This window comes from Pholcus phalangioides, unplaced genomic scaffold (assembly GCF_987345545.1).
Source record: "Pholcus phalangioides strain wild (caught in Gottingen) unplaced genomic scaffold, Ppha-v1.0 ptg000017l_1, whole genome shotgun sequence".
In the NCBI taxonomy this organism is placed as follows: Eukaryota; Metazoa; Arthropoda; class Arachnida; order Araneae; family Pholcidae; genus Pholcus; species Pholcus phalangioides.
Window position 1 is genome coordinate 44,891,769 of NW_028301610.1, and position 16,239 is coordinate 44,908,007.

General features: G+C 31.0%; 1 protein-coding gene and 1 long non-coding RNA gene across 4 annotated transcripts in view; one reads left to right on the forward strand and one right to left on the reverse strand.

The window, feature by feature from the left end:
• LOC149073505 (homeotic protein ultrabithorax-like) overlaps positions 1–16,239 on the reverse strand; it is a 183,836-nt gene that overhangs the window by 95,813 nt on the left and 71,784 nt on the right. The gene's annotated exons all lie outside the window — the stretch shown is intronic.
• LOC149073506 (uncharacterized) lies at positions 4,688–16,183 on the forward strand. Of its 2 annotated transcripts, XR_016194500.1 has the most exons (4): positions 4,688–4,929; positions 14,675–14,795; positions 15,216–15,280; positions 16,048–16,183. It is a non-coding gene; the product is annotated as an uncharacterized LOC149073506 (long non-coding RNA). The 2 variants fall into 2 exon arrangements; XR_016194499.1 differs by lacking the exon at positions 15,216–15,280.

The window sequence follows — 16,239 nt, forward strand, 5'->3', positions numbered from 1 at the left end:
ATATATGATATTTTATATAGCTGATATGAAGTATGAACAAACGATTCATTCCTCAAACATCCCTGAAGTCAGCTGAAAATGTCTACTGCAGTTTGAATAAAATATTTTCTACTTCTCTAAGAGAATCCCTTTATTTATTTATTTTTTCTATATTTTAAAAAGTTTTTGAAAATATTTTTCTGATACCAATACAATTTATACATAATGAATAACACCTAAACTGTATGAGTAAAATTTCTAGAGATTCAAATAAATTATATAAAATCTCTTGCTTGTGTGTAGTTATAAATATGCTAACAGACTGTCTCCATAACAATTATTTACATTAAATAAACGAAAAAAGAATGCTTTTTGAATCACGTTTGCGTGATCGTTTTCTGTTCCTGCATTTGTGTGTATTTTGATTAACTCAACATCTCATAAACATCAAAAACCAAACAAAATGGGAAGATAAATAGGAAAAGAAAGATATATAGACTAACGGATTTCGTGGTTAGGTTTTGCACTCTCGTTTTACATTGTATATACCTCAACATCAGTACTTAAAATCAGAGACGATAGACAACAGCTTACAGCCGATATGAAAAAAAGAGATTACATACTCAAACATACACGAAATAAGCTGAAAATTTCTACCGCAGTTTGAATATAACATATTTTCAACATCTCTAAGATTTTGATTTTTTGTTTTTAGTGAGAAAAATTTTTGCAAATATTTTCTGAATATAGTATACCAATACAATTTATAGATAACTAATGACACCTCAACGGTATAAAAAATATTTCTATAAATTCAAATAAAATATGTGAAACCTTGCTTGTGTAGTTATAAATATGCTACCATACGGATTGCCTCCCTACCAATATTTTCACTGTAAATACAAGAAAAAAAAATGCTTTTTGAATCATGTATCCCCCATTACTTTTGGTCTCTCATTAAACCGTATTTTGAACAACTCCACACCATCTCATCAATATTAAAAACTAAACACAGTGTTGTGAAAAATAGATAGACTAACAGAGTTCCTTGTTCGGTTTTATGGTCTTATGGTATATCCGTCTACTTCAGTAGACTGCTTCAAACCGAGAACTATGGATAGACGATAATTATATAGCGCTGATATAAAATTTATAGAGATTCAAATGAAGCAAATAAAATATAATTAGAAAAAAGGGAGAATAAAAACCCTGCTTCTCACTTATAGAAAACGATAACTAACAGATTGTCTTCATACATATACTTTCCAGTGAATACAAAGAAAAAATTATTTTTGAATTACGTTTCCGCGATCATTTTTCATTCCCTTGTTGCTGTGTGAGCAACTTGCACCATACCATTCTCATCCACATTTTAAAAAAAGTAAAAAACTAAGTAAAACACGGAGAAAAATATGTAGACTAAGATTTCTCGTTGTCGCGCCCTCTCGTAGTATATCCGCTAACTTCATTACTTGAAACCAAAAAAGCATCAATAGACGATCGCTTATAGGTAATACAGTCAAATCTCGTTATTACGAACTCCAGGAAACCGAAGAAATCACTTCGTTAAAACGACATTTCGTTGTAAAAGAATTCCAACTCTTCGGGCATTGTTCCTATGCAAACTCATATGGGGGATTAGAAAAGTGTTCGTTAAAACAAGATTTGTTTTTCGCTATAACGGTATTCGTTAAAACGGGATTATCATGCCTCAAACTTTCATAAAGCCAGCTGAAAACATCTACCGAAGTTTGAAGCCTATTTTAAAGCATTTTTGTAGCATATATTTTGAACATCTCCGATATTCCATTTGAATTTGTTTTTCCAGATAGAAATATTTCTGAAAATATTTTCCGACACCAATATAATTTATAGATAATAAACAACATCCAAACTGCACGAATCAGATTTGAAGATGGAAATAAAGTAACTCAAAATATTCCTACTAACCATCTTAAATAAGTTCAACAAAAAAAATGTCACTTCCTACCTTAAAAAAGACATCCTATCTTTAAAAAAGGAGTAAATGCCACTAAGAAGAAGTGAACCAAATACGTCCCACAACGTAGTCAAAGCAAAATAAATCCAGAAAATCATTTCCACCAAGCACCATACTAATGATAGAATATGTTAAAAAAAAGGCCCCCTCAGTTCAGTTAAAGTAACCAATGATGACGGAAAAGTGTGAGGGGAGAAAAAGCGGTGTAATATAAAGGAAACTGACCAGAGGATATTCAGTACGGATCCCCCTATTCATTCCTCTTCTCCCTTAGCCGGGGGGAGAGGGTATAATTATGCAAAGCATGCATTATGCGTGCTAATTCAATGGGGGATATTTCCTAAGCCCCTCCCTGGAAAATCCAGATGGCTTCGGATACATTCGTTTATACAGAGTTTAAGCCCTTCAAATTGAACACATTTTTGTGAATTCCACTTCAAAATAAAAACTACCGTAATTTCCTGCGCATTATTAGCGTTTTTATTATGGCTGGAAATCGACTATAAATTTCCACTCGTTAATCAAAATACATCAATCGATTGATTAATTGAATATTTTTCGTAACCACTAATATTTCTTTCTCTCTCTCACGCACCTATTCGCCAAGTGCAAACAAATATAGGTACCAATTAAGAAATTAAGGCTGCCCGCCTAAGCAATTTAATATGCTGAACATACTTTGTCAAAACCTTGAATTTCTTCACTTGGGGATTTTGTCGTTTAAAAAAAAAGTTATTTTACGATTTCGATTATGTCACTTATTTTGAAACTACATATCATCATGTATAATGTTTCTTGTTTTCCTAGTAATTCCTTCCGAATGGTACTTCCAAGAAAACGAAAAACTACATATTCATACTGGAGACAATAAACTTCGGTCTAGTCATCTGAAACTCCCATCAAACTCAATTTGAAACTGAAATTACCAGTTCTGGTTAAATCGACTTGTATTTACCCATACCGAAAATTTGTTGAAAATATTGATTCACACATCTTTCGAGAGAGAGAGAATAGCCTTTATCCAAAATGTTATATTTTATATTAACATTAATTTAAGACACATCCCTTCCATTTAATAAAGTTATTAGTTTTTTCAAAAAATTTCCAACTTTTTACGCAGATTTTTAACTTCAATCGGATTTATCGAGTCGATTTACTCAACTAATATTCTCAACTGTAATTGCAATTAACTGCAATTACTGCAATTAACAATTGAGGAAATAGAAATAAATATTTTGAAAATTAATTTGTAAAATAAATATATTTCTTTAAAGATTTATAGATAGCGTATAGATGCGAGTAGAAAAATCAGTATTTTTCTATAAAAACGGGACAAACAACACTTTAAATCACTCAAGATTTTCTTATTCATGAACGGAATTTACATTACACGCCATGTGACTATACTATGGAATTTTCTCTCAAAATAGCGAAATTTGCGACCGAGTTTTTTTCCGGTAATTGATAACTATGCAATTTTTCTGATTTTTGCCCCCTCGGAAAATACTGAAAAATAATATATATTTATTAATTTCTTTATATTTAAATAACCATCTGAAATTGGCTATAATACCTACTTTCACATGAATACACATTAGGACAAGATGGACGAATCGGAAAAAAATCTAGGCACAAAAAAAAAGATTTACTCGAAGAAAAAGGTTCAAAATAATGCTTCTTTAGACTTTTTCAGGGCACACTGACCCTCTTTCAAATGTTGGCAGATATGCTGCGAAAAAATTCCAAACATTTGGTGTTGCTCTCAGAGTGCAATTTAGTAACTTCAGAATGAAAATTTTAGGCGCCAATACCAATTTTTTAGTCGCCATGGTGGCCTGGCGCCTGGGATTTGTTCCGCCCTGCATTAGGATACTTTAATTTTTCAAAATTTTAATTTATTTTTTATGGAATTCTATAGGATTCGCAGTGTTAAAAAAAAAAGAGATCGTTAAAAGGAATTCAACGTATGTAGCATTTTATTGCTACATATTATCGATTAGTGAATTGATGGTAATGTATGAATGTATCAATCACATAATTATATATACAAACAATATGAAATTTTATTTTTTATTGAATTTATATACCACGTAACTATGTTCCACGTAAATATATTTTTAATATAACGATTTTGAGAAGTACACTAACCCATTTGGAACGTTGTCATTTACGTTGTCTGGAAATTATTTCCACAACTAATTAGATGAAATTCAAATTATTCGAATGTGTATGCTGCAATTTTTTTATATTTTTATGTAGTTGATATTGGAAATGAAAGTATAAATATAGCGAAGATTCCGTCAAGATACTCTGGTGCAGCAACCTGTAATAATGTGACAAATTTTTCCGTTAGAGAATCGATATCCAAATAATTCAAAAAACTAAAGAGCCTACCTGCGTGAAAAGACGAATTTTATGAAATCATATTGAAAATTATATCGATAATCTTATTTTCGATTTTCTTACTTGTTTGAAACATTTTTTTAAAATTTATTTTCAATAATACAAGGACTATTACATTTCAAATTCAAACGTTCATAATTATATGATTAGGTATATTAATTTTTGAAAATTTTTTCCACAAATTCGCAAATACTATATGGAATTCATTTATACTAAAAATAAATTTTCAAGTTTCTTCACTTAAATTTCGCACATTACCATAATAGAGTTATAATTTTATTTCTCTAAAGATTGAGGAGTGAAATTTTAAAAAATTATTCCGTTCAGATACTATGAAATTATACTTGAATTTTTTGTTTGCAAGTTATAAAAATGTTAACGTTCAATTTTAATTTTATTGATATTTGTATACGTTTTCGTTTTTTTTTCACTGTTATCCACGTGATGCGAGACCTGATTCATATAATGCGACGCAAATCAACTTACCGAGCTAGAAATCCGCTATACGTCAATACAGGAAGACAGCAACATCTCAAGATTATAAATAGGTAATATATTTTCTTGTTTAAGTTTTCAAAGTACTCACCTTGACATTATTTTTTTAACTGCAATTGCCATTGATAACAGCAGAAAATTGCAGAAAATCAAGATTTTTCTTTTTTGGTTTCGTAAATTTTTATCGCTATTGCAGATGACTTTTCCACATAATAAAAACTAAACAAAAGTTGGTCTGAACCAAAAGATAGTCTAACAGTTTTCAAGAGTTCAACTCGACTAATATAATTTCGTAAATGAAATCTGCACATCATTATCATTGCCGGAGCAGTAATACAGAGTGCATGTCAGGAATTTTAATACATGTAAACTCAATGGGAGACAAAAATTAATATCCAAACATATGACCATGAAATTAAGAGTTCCGTACTCTACCTATCGAGACAGCAGGGCAAGCTATCAGCACAGTAGACCGGCCTATGTATGCATAGGAAGCTTTTCGAACGCTGAAGTAAGAATTTGCAAGAATCTATTCAAGATTTATTTTTTCCCGAGTGATTAATCTTTTTATATATAATAGAAGATATCTTAGATACCTTTGTGTAATATTAGATAATTTGATCATTATGTCGTATCACGGTCCTTTTATGCACACATTGACTGATTAATCCCAGGATATATAAAGGACAATTTTCTAACCTTCGTGGCTTCCAGGAATCATCTAAACTTCCAATCAATATCGTTCCACTTTGTCATCGACAAATGTCAAGCTATAAAGCTCTAAATTTGAAAATTCCGAATTTCAAATGGAATTATCAGCTTCTACTAATGATTTTCTCCTATGAATTCTCTCAGGATTATAAGGTTTCACAAATTCTGAGAATTATTAATCTCAACTATGACAAAATCTTTACTGAAGAGGAAACCTCCAATTACAAAAAGATAATTCGTTTCATAACTGAAACTAATTTTCCTTCTTATTTTTTATTTGTGCTACATATACGATTAAACCTATACAGCAACTACACAAAGCGCTAATTTAGACTCATTCAAAATATACAGAGACTTTTATTAATTTTTAAGCCTTCATAGAAAATTTCAAAGAACTTATATCTCATCTCTGTCGGGTTTTTAGGAATGACATGAAAAAGGATGGAAAAATATAACTAATTTATTTATAATCCAAAAGTTTATGCCACCCAGATATATTATCATGAGGGGAGGAAAAATAAAATGTTATTCAGAAATTGAAATAAATCAGGCTGTATAGTTAAATTTATTATAACGGCCAATGCTCAGCGGGAAATATATCAAACGTCAAGAGCCGAATCTCTCGAAAAAGCGCGGGTAGAAGGAAAAAAAGCGGGTTAAGAGAGAGAGAGAGGAAAAAAAAAGCACTTTGCAACCAATAGCTAAAGATTTATAGTATCCCATTATATTTCGATAAAAACACAACAGAAGGAGAATTATGAATTGACCATGCCCAGCAGCGTCAGAGAGATATGCTCAAAGGCTAGCTCTCGCTCTCAAACGCCGAGGCTTTGTCTTGTCTTCTCTCTCCCAGCAATACTTTTTTGTTGTTGCTTTTACCTTCTTGAGTTGAATTCGATTAAATAGTAAAGTAAAAAAAATTCAGAGAACACAAGAGACCAAAAAAGTAGAGACAGAAAACAAAAAAGAACTGCCATAGGGCTTAGTTCATGATATCCTGCAGTTGGAACTCATAAAGTATGATACCAGGTTCCAAGGTGTCTGCGTGTATGGGGCATCATGCTGGCACGTCGAGTACCTGATAAGATATACCACCATTTGACATACAACTAGTCGAGAATATGGTGTGCTCTACGTTCAGTGTACCTACAGGTGATATCCTTAAAACGAAATCCATTGCGCTGACAAATTGATTGGTACTTCGTTTTCTTCTCTAATTCCTTGGGCTTTCATGCTCAAAAAACATTTCCTTTCATTTATTGACTTTTTTTTTTCATTTCCTTGCGTTTTCTAATTCAGGCGTTGGTTGACATCGGCCGCATGTCTTGGATAAGCCAATTCAGGCCCCGAGGAGTCGGAAAACGTCCACCCAATCTTCACGTGACCAATTAATCAATCTTCAAAGTGGTCTCTGACTCTTATTTATATGTACGATATCACGCCTAAACGTAATAAGAAACGATTCGTTTTCATTGTATATTTAACGAAGTATTAATAAGTTATTAACAGTTATACCGTAATCCAATGTATGGAGAATCAATCACCAAAAAAACAGTTCTCTTTAGGAGAGGGAGGGGACTTTTTTGGAGGATTTGTGATATCCGCACACGTAGCATTAATATTTATCACAGCTGCATCTTTGATTGTTAGTAGAAAAAGTACCATCATTCCATGTAAGCACAAAAATCTCCAACAATATAGTATATGATGACACTTTACTAAATCATATTCTCGAATAGAATATTGATTCTAATGATATTTGAGCACCAATAATACAAATTATGAATTATTGTTTTGGGGATTTTGTTTGATTTTTCACACCAGAGTCATTTCTTACTCTGTGATGGGCCAATTATATTAAAATTTTTTTGTACACAATATCACACCTAAACGTAATAACAAACGATTAATTTCCATTGTTTATTTAACGAAGTATTATTAGCTGTTATATCGTGATCTGTATGTAAGGAGTATGGATTTATAAGTATCTGTAGTTTGATTTAGTATGGAAAATCAATCATCAAAAAACATTTCTCTTGGGTGAAGGGGGTATGGGCATTTGCATTTATAGATATGTGACATTTGTTGTACACGTAGCATGTATGCTCGGTACAACTACATCTTTGATTTTTAGTTAAGTACGATCATTCCCCACGTGTACGCGCAAAATCTCTAATAATATATTGTTATGGATATTTTACTGTTTTATATTCTCGAATAGAAAATTGATTCTGATGATATTTGAGTACAAAATAATATAAAAGATGCATTATTATTATTATTATTTTGGGGATTGCTTAATTTGTCACACGTTATTTATTTTATGTACTCCGATGGGTGAATTATAATTATACTGGGACCTCTCTCTATAGTTTGAAAAGCTAGAAAAATCCAACTAGCTCCAGTTGGGATTTGAATGCTGGATTGTACAGCCGAAAGTTGGTAACTAACCACGCAAAGACCAAGAGAGGCAGATTTCTTTACACAATGGACTTGCGCTTATATACATGTAGAATATTCATGGATATATTCAACACTTTATAACCATTAGTGAATTTAAAATTTGATTGTTTGTCCTTATAAAGATCAAAATACCGCCTTCAGTTCTCTTAGTTCTTAAACATCGCAGAGTTGGCAAACCACAAACATTTTCAACATCCTTTCAACTTTAAATTTTTCATTTATTGTAATCGTACATTATTCATTATGACACAAATTCTATTCGTTGCCGTCGTATATGAGATTGAATTTCCCCGTAGGTATAAAATTATTAAACATTTTTGAGCATTTCTTTACATTTTCTCGAAATTCTAGAAAATAATTCCGAAGTATTTCTCGTAGTCTTAAATGTTATTAAAAACATAGCATTTACAAGCATCAAATTTACATACATTAAAAAAATACTTATACTAAATTTTTTGATAATTTGCACTGTTCTCATATTTTTTTAATCAAAATACTCAAATCAAATACAAAAATCTTCGGTTACATTCAAGTAAAGCCATAGCGTTAACGATGATTCTTCCTAATAGGCCTACATGATTTTTAATATCCTAATTATAAAATGGAATATTATACGCTTCTAATTTTGAATCTTTGGTTATTAAAAAAATTGTTCCATGATTTTTTTTTTATAACATCTATGATTAATAATTACGCACACGATAGTGATTTCTACAGAACGCCTGTTAGGTCAAGGCGTCGTGCGTGTTAATTAGAATATCCGTAATTGTAATTTTCATAGGACTAGAAAATTCAATACAAATATTTTCCTGCGCAAAATGCCATTTTTCGTAATGTTTACTTCTTAACAGAGAAACGGAAATTTTTAATAATTTCATCGTAATATAACAATTATAATTCCCTTGTAAAAAGCAAATGCTTGTAAAATATCCATGGTATATTGTTATTTTGCATTTATAAATCATAAGATTCATTTATTTAAAGATAAATAAGACATGTATAACTTACGCAGGGCGATACAAAAATGAGTTTGTGTATCTATAACTACCACATATACAACTAACCTATATTTAACCAATTTTTAAATTTTCTTTTTTTCAGAGTTCATCAATTTTTTTCTACACGATTTTATAATGACAATTTATCTAAAACGGGCCTATATATAGTCATTATTTCGGATTATACATAATTTAAAACAAATATTTTCCAAATGTAATTCATTTTTCGTAAAACAACGCTACATTTTCGCTGCTTAGATATGTTTGTTTCGGCTGCAAATAAGTTGTTTCAATTAATATTCAACTATGATCCCTAATAATGACATTTTTGGTACAGAAACAAAATATGACGCATGATATAATAAAATAGGAGCTAACTTGTAAAACGTTATCATGCGAACCATAAAAGTATTCGGGATTCCTTAATGGTTAACGATGAATCTCTCTCTCTCCAAAAACGAACAAATTTATTCCAATTCCCATCACATCCCGCAGAATACAAAAATCCACTGATAATTCTTAAAAAATTATTTCTCAAAATATGGTCTGCGGTCCAGAAGTGGTCCGTGACGATAGTGCAGGTGGTCCGTAGGCAGACTCGATAAATTTAATTCTAACTAATGTTTTTATTGATATTAGTAAGTTAGGGAAACCATATCTAATCAAGGAAAACACTGTAAATATATATGTATATCGTGGTACTAAATATGGAGCAAATTTTAGCCAAAAAATATTTTCCACAAATTTGCTAATTATTGCTAAAATTGCTGAAGAGTGGGGAGACCACATTTCATTTAGAAAAATACGGAAAACTGGGATCTAAAATACGGGACCAATTGTGTCACCGAAAACGTTGCTATAAGTCAGCAAAATTGTTGCTGAAATGGCTGAAGATTATGAATGGGAGGACTTGGGATCCGGAAGTGATTGGAATGTAGTTCACAGGAAAAACGTTAAACATCACAAATATGTGAGACGAGTATTTATTTATATAATTTATAGTCATAATATATTATCATATTATAACTTACATCAGTTGAAAGTTATTTTCACCCACCATTTTACAAATTCCAATAAGTTTCGTTTAAAAAAACAGGATAACAAATGTAAAGTCGGAACGGACAAAAATACAGGAATATCCCATCAAATACGGGACACATGGTTGCCCAAATCATGCTGTAGTTACAGGTACAGGTCCGTCATCTCAGATATTTCACCGGTCCTTGGGTTCAGAAAGATTGAGAAACACTGCTTTAGTACATATACAGTATAAGTATAGTAATACGTTGTTATATATGTACAAATAAAATTCGTATTTCATGTAATATATATATGCAAGTCCCTATGTATTATATATTAAAAATCATCTCCAAAATTTCAATTGTAATTTGATAGTATTCTCGTAACTCGAATATCTTTCGAAATTTTTTACCCAAATAGATCCGATGCTGTTTTCAGCATCTCCTTCGGCAAATCGGAAGTTTTCGAGGATGACGTTAGCAATGTTGCAAACATGGTTGTTTCACAACCAAATCTAGTCTTTTTGTCATTTAGTTGGAAAAATAGCCAGTAAGTTGCTTGTGGAAAATCTAGTCTTTTTCAAAATATCGTCGTGAGTGGTTACATTCAAGTTTTTTCGCCCCCAAATAATGTGGATTATTTTAAAATATCTACTCTAGAATTTTTCTTTAAAAAGAAGTAGGCTAATCTGATAATTTTGCATTAAATTGTTGATGAAAAATTAAATGAAACTAACAGTCAGAGATGCCAGGGTTCCTTTAAATGTGGAGTTTTTTCTCTAGGATTTTTTCTTTTTTTAGGACTTTTCTAAATTGGACCTTTGCAGAAAATCAGAATTTTCAGTCAGTTAAATCTTTATTAATACAAAATTTAGAAACAGAATCAGTACAGACATGTTGAATGCAAATATCGCACTGAACTTCGGTGGCTCTATCAGTAAGTGGTGCCGACATGAAGAAAACATTGGGGGGGGGGGCTGGAAGGTGCTGGTCGTCCCGTATATATAGGACTCAAGCGCGTACGCAGGAGAGGGAGAGTGCATTGCATTATTTTTTCAGGAATTATTGAGGGGGCTCAGCTCCCTTACAAAATTTATTGGGGGGGGGGCTCAAGTGACCCCAGCCCCTAGGTTCCGGAGCCTATGCTACCAGTGCCAGCTGAAGTGCTGGATACTAAGAGAACTTGCTATGCACATTCATCTTCATATGATTTTACCAATATTTTATAATCATTAACACACGTTTATTTTCCCGATTGTAACAGCTAAAAAACAGCTTCTATTTATTTTAATCCAGATTCTAATTGTTTCTTACGAGTTCTAGTTGGAAAATTTTTTTATTGTTGGCAACACTGGACTCAAGGTCTTAGTAAGGCCGGATAATAGAGGTTATATTACATAACTTTTATTATTCAGTTAACTGTTATATGAAATTGCTACATTGGGAAACTGAAAATATTCGTTTATACTGATTAACTTGACAGTCAAAATCATATCCATTCTCATGTGGATCAAAAGCGTAGTGATATTTATATGTAGATGATAATCATCAATGATTGTACATGAAATAAAATAAAATATAAATATATGGATAAAAATACTCTTTCACGCAATTTGTAATCCACCCCAATACATCAGCTGGAGGGGAAAAGTATACACTAACAAAATGCAAATAACATATTAAGCCGTGTTCAAAATTTAACCAACAATTTTCTACAATTATTTACATTTGACGATTTTAATAGAGCTAAAATTAATTCTCGTTGTTTTGGTCCAGATTCTAGTAGTTTACGAGAAATCAAGTAGGGAGGATTTTTTACTATAAAAAAAACACTGGACTCTCTTTAGGTCTCATTAAGGAAGATTAATAGAGATTCTATTGCGTAACTGTTATTATATATATTATTAATCACTTAACTGTTATTATATGAAGTTATTACAGCATGTGCATTGAAAAACTGAACATATTCGTAAACACTAATTAACTTGACAGTCAACATCATATCCATTCTCATGTGGATCGGAGTCATGTTAGACCCACGGAGAAGATCGGAGTTTTCAGTGAAATAAATGTTTATTAATACAAAATCTAGCAAAGAATCAGTACAGATATTTCGCATGTTGCTCAGGAATTCTGCTGATCCACAGACGAAATAAGTATTGTCATAGTTTTGAACTTTCTTCTCACTGAACTTCAGCAGCTCTATCAACTTTAGCCGAAGTTTAGTTACTGAAGACAACTCTTTATCATCTTCATATGATTTAACCAATTTTCTATTATAATTAACAGATTTATTTTTCATGATTATAACGGCTATAATTTTTTTTACTATTGGCAACACTAGAGTCTAAAAGCCTCAGTACAGCCGATTAATAGATGTTCTATCGCATAACTATTATTATCTTATTATTAAACAGTTGACCGCAATAATGATATAAAATTGCTACACCATGTGGAGGAGAAGCAAAAAATATTCAAAATATTCGTAGATAATAATTTACTTGGCAGTCAAAATCATATCCATTCCCATATGGATCAGAAATGCAGTCTACAGAAACATACTCATATTAGTGTATAGATGATTATCATCAATGATTATACATAAAATAAGTTCGAATAAATAAAACACAAGTATGGAAAGAAGAATACTTTCACGCAGTTTGTAATCCACCCCAATACATCAGACTGAGCAAAAAAATACACAGTAACAAAATACAAATAACATACTAAGGCGTGTTTTGATTAATACCAACACAGCTCCCTATCGCGCAAAAGCCCATCCCAACTTCTGTGTTATCTATTTTTTTCCTTAAGGTGCACTCATAGGAAATCGGTTTAAAATATATATACTAAAGAGAGATTGTTGTACACATTCCCCTAACTTACTCCTCGACCCATAGCTTTGCTAAGCCTCCTTCTATGCCTCTTTTTTATATATATATACATTATATACATATCCAATGTGCGTCTCGTTGGTTGAAAACACGAAAATAAGAAAGAAAAAAAAAATAAGAAAAACGAAAGCATCCGTCTTCCAAGACATAGCAGATTTATCGGCAACAGATTACACTGCTTCTTGTCTGACATATAAATTTCAGGTGATTTACCGCTTCAATTTCGTAGGAATTATATTCCCCATGTCTTGCTTTTTTAGGTTAGAATGATAGGATTCCAAATGCTTAAGGACTCAGTGGCCCTTGTCTTTTTCTTTTACTCTGGGTTCCTCCTCCGCTTTGGCAAGGAATGATTCAAGACCCCGTGTGAGGTATAAATATTGATAAATAATGAAAGGGGAATATCGGGTGTAGGTACAGGTCTTCGCGAGGAATTCACCTGGATATTTATGGTTATATTCCCGATTCTTTCCCCTTACATCTTAGATTTTCCTCTTTATATATAGATGTATTTCTACTTTTTTTGCCTTTAGTTTTATTTTCTGTACTTGCAAGAAATGAATTTCCTACGATTTCCGATCCTTGTTATGGATGATTTATCTTGTTATGGTAGGAACATTTGTTGTATATGGGATTATCCATCTAGGTAATCGATTAGCGGAACGGAAGGGATATTTCATTTGGATATAGGATATGATGATCTTGTCGTTAATTTATATAATTTTTCTTTCTCACGAACAATTTGCTTCTTTCGTAGCAATTAAGATGAGAGAGGATTCATCATACCTGTACTGTATCTTTCCTTTATCTGAAATTATTGTCTTAGGTCTCTTTTGATACCGCTTGTATGTACAAACAATAAAAAAATTTTCTCCTAAAAACATACGGATTCTAATTTGGTTTACTAAGTAAAAAAAAATCAGTATAAATAAATCAATATATTTATTTATTTGTACTGAATATAAATAAATAAATATAATATATATATAAATCTAAATTCTCATATTTCTTCTCACTTTCTATTCCTCTGTTAAAATATCCTATAGGCCTACTCATATAATGTGTATCAGCAGTCAAAAAATCCGTAAAATTCTGATTTTTCTCTTGATCGATCGAAAACTTATAATCAAGAGATCTTTTGATATTATACATTATGAAAATATATTATGAATGAATTAAAATTTTATTAACTTGTAAATATATTTTATATTCGAAATATGCAATAAAAAGGAACCATTATTATTATTAATTATTAAGATAAAAATTGTACGTATGCGGTAATGTGCGTGTATCTGCAATTCCGAATCGGCTTTTAAACTTTTGATTTAACTTGTATACATATGAAAAAATCCAACCAAAAGAGAAATGTCACCAACATAAATTTCTCTTGTTATAATAAATAACAAATTAACGATAAGAAATATTTTTTCATTAAAAATTTAGTAAATTCTCTACTAAACGATTTTTCTATGCAACAAAATATCACCCGGATAAACAGTTCCGTTAATAACTTTGCATAGAAAGCTATCTCTATATGAAAATTTATTTTTCATGTACCGAATTTCTTGATGGAACGAAGTGACTTTGTCATATGGAATGTTAGTAGACTACTGTATTTGTTCTAAATAATATCTTACGTTATACGTAATATTCTCTTTTCAAGTCAATATATTTTATTGTATATTTATAAGATTGTTTTCGTATATATTTCAGAAAAATCAAAACGATGATCAACGTGGATAGCATTGATTAATGGAGGAAATGAAAGGCTAGAAAGTTTATCATGCATAGACCTACCTACAAGGCATTTACATAGATGTACATAAGAACGATGGTATATTTTCCTGCAAATTTTACTTTTTAATCATTTCAGACATGAAAGTCTGCGTATAGTTTTAAGCAGCATTTATCTATTATTTACAAAACCAAAAACAAACTCATTGTGGGGGGCATTCGTTTTTATAAATATTGCAAAGCTTGTCTTCTCAAATTTAAAATTCGTATTTTAAATCGCAATTCTTATACGTACAGATTATTGTCATTTTCAATGATTTTAGCACAAAAATTTCGGAATATTTTTCGAGTGTTTGTTCAAAGTATTGGACGCACATATGGATAAAGTTGAAGTTGATTAGCATCCCAGAAATTTAAATTTCGTACATGATATCTTGTGCAATATGTAATATTCTCTTTTCGTTTTCAAGTCAATATATTTCATTGTATATTTATAAGATTGTTTTCGTATATATTTCAGAAAAATCAAAACGATCATTAACGTGGATAGCATTGGATGCAAGTGATAGACAAATGTAAGGGGATGTAAGTGAATGAAGAAAAAAAATATTGAAACCTCAGCCAATACTACAGTGTATATAATTATTTTTATGAGCCGGGGTTGCTTGAGAAATACAATGAGAGAAATAACAGCATCGGCGCATATAGTTGAACAATGAGTAATGTTATAGTATTCAGCCCTTCCATAGAATATGGATATTTCGAGGGTTCCGCGAGGGCACTGAAATTAAGAAACACTGGTCTATATAATTTTGAAACATTTTAGATATTGAAACAATTTTATATATAAGAATGAAATTTAATAAGTATCGTGCACCGTTCCATATAAGTTATATCGCTACTGTTTAGAACTATTATAATAGTACATCATTACATATCTCATTTTAATGCGACTGCATATTATTTTGAAAATATTAGGGGCTTATTATGAAACCCAAGTTTGATCGGAAATGCAATATGTAAGCTGAATATGAAAGAACAATTGCAAACGGATATACAAGTTTAAAAAAAAATTATAAATTTTCAAACTATCTTTGAAAAAAATATTATTACTGTAGGAAGAAGGCATCCAAACAATAATTTAAATCGTAAATTAATTTAGCTGAGTAGCAAATTCTTTCACATAAAATAGGGGGATCTTATTCCTCCATTTTCATCTGAAAACAACGAAAAAAATTATTTTGAAAAAAAATTCGGTTAAATATCAGTTATCGCGAATGATGATTATGAATGACATTAAACAATTTATGTTTATGTGATATGAAAAACTTACGATTGCATTTATTTTACAGGAAATATGACGGCTGATTATCCAGAGAATATCTGCAAATATATTATGTACGTTAAGCGGATTCATTCATTTATATGTATTACATTCTCCATATCTACACTATGTCTGACACTTGATTTTTTTCACATGTATGGAAAAAACACTAAATTTACAATAAATACAATGTATTTCTCTTCAAATTCGTCATCATTAA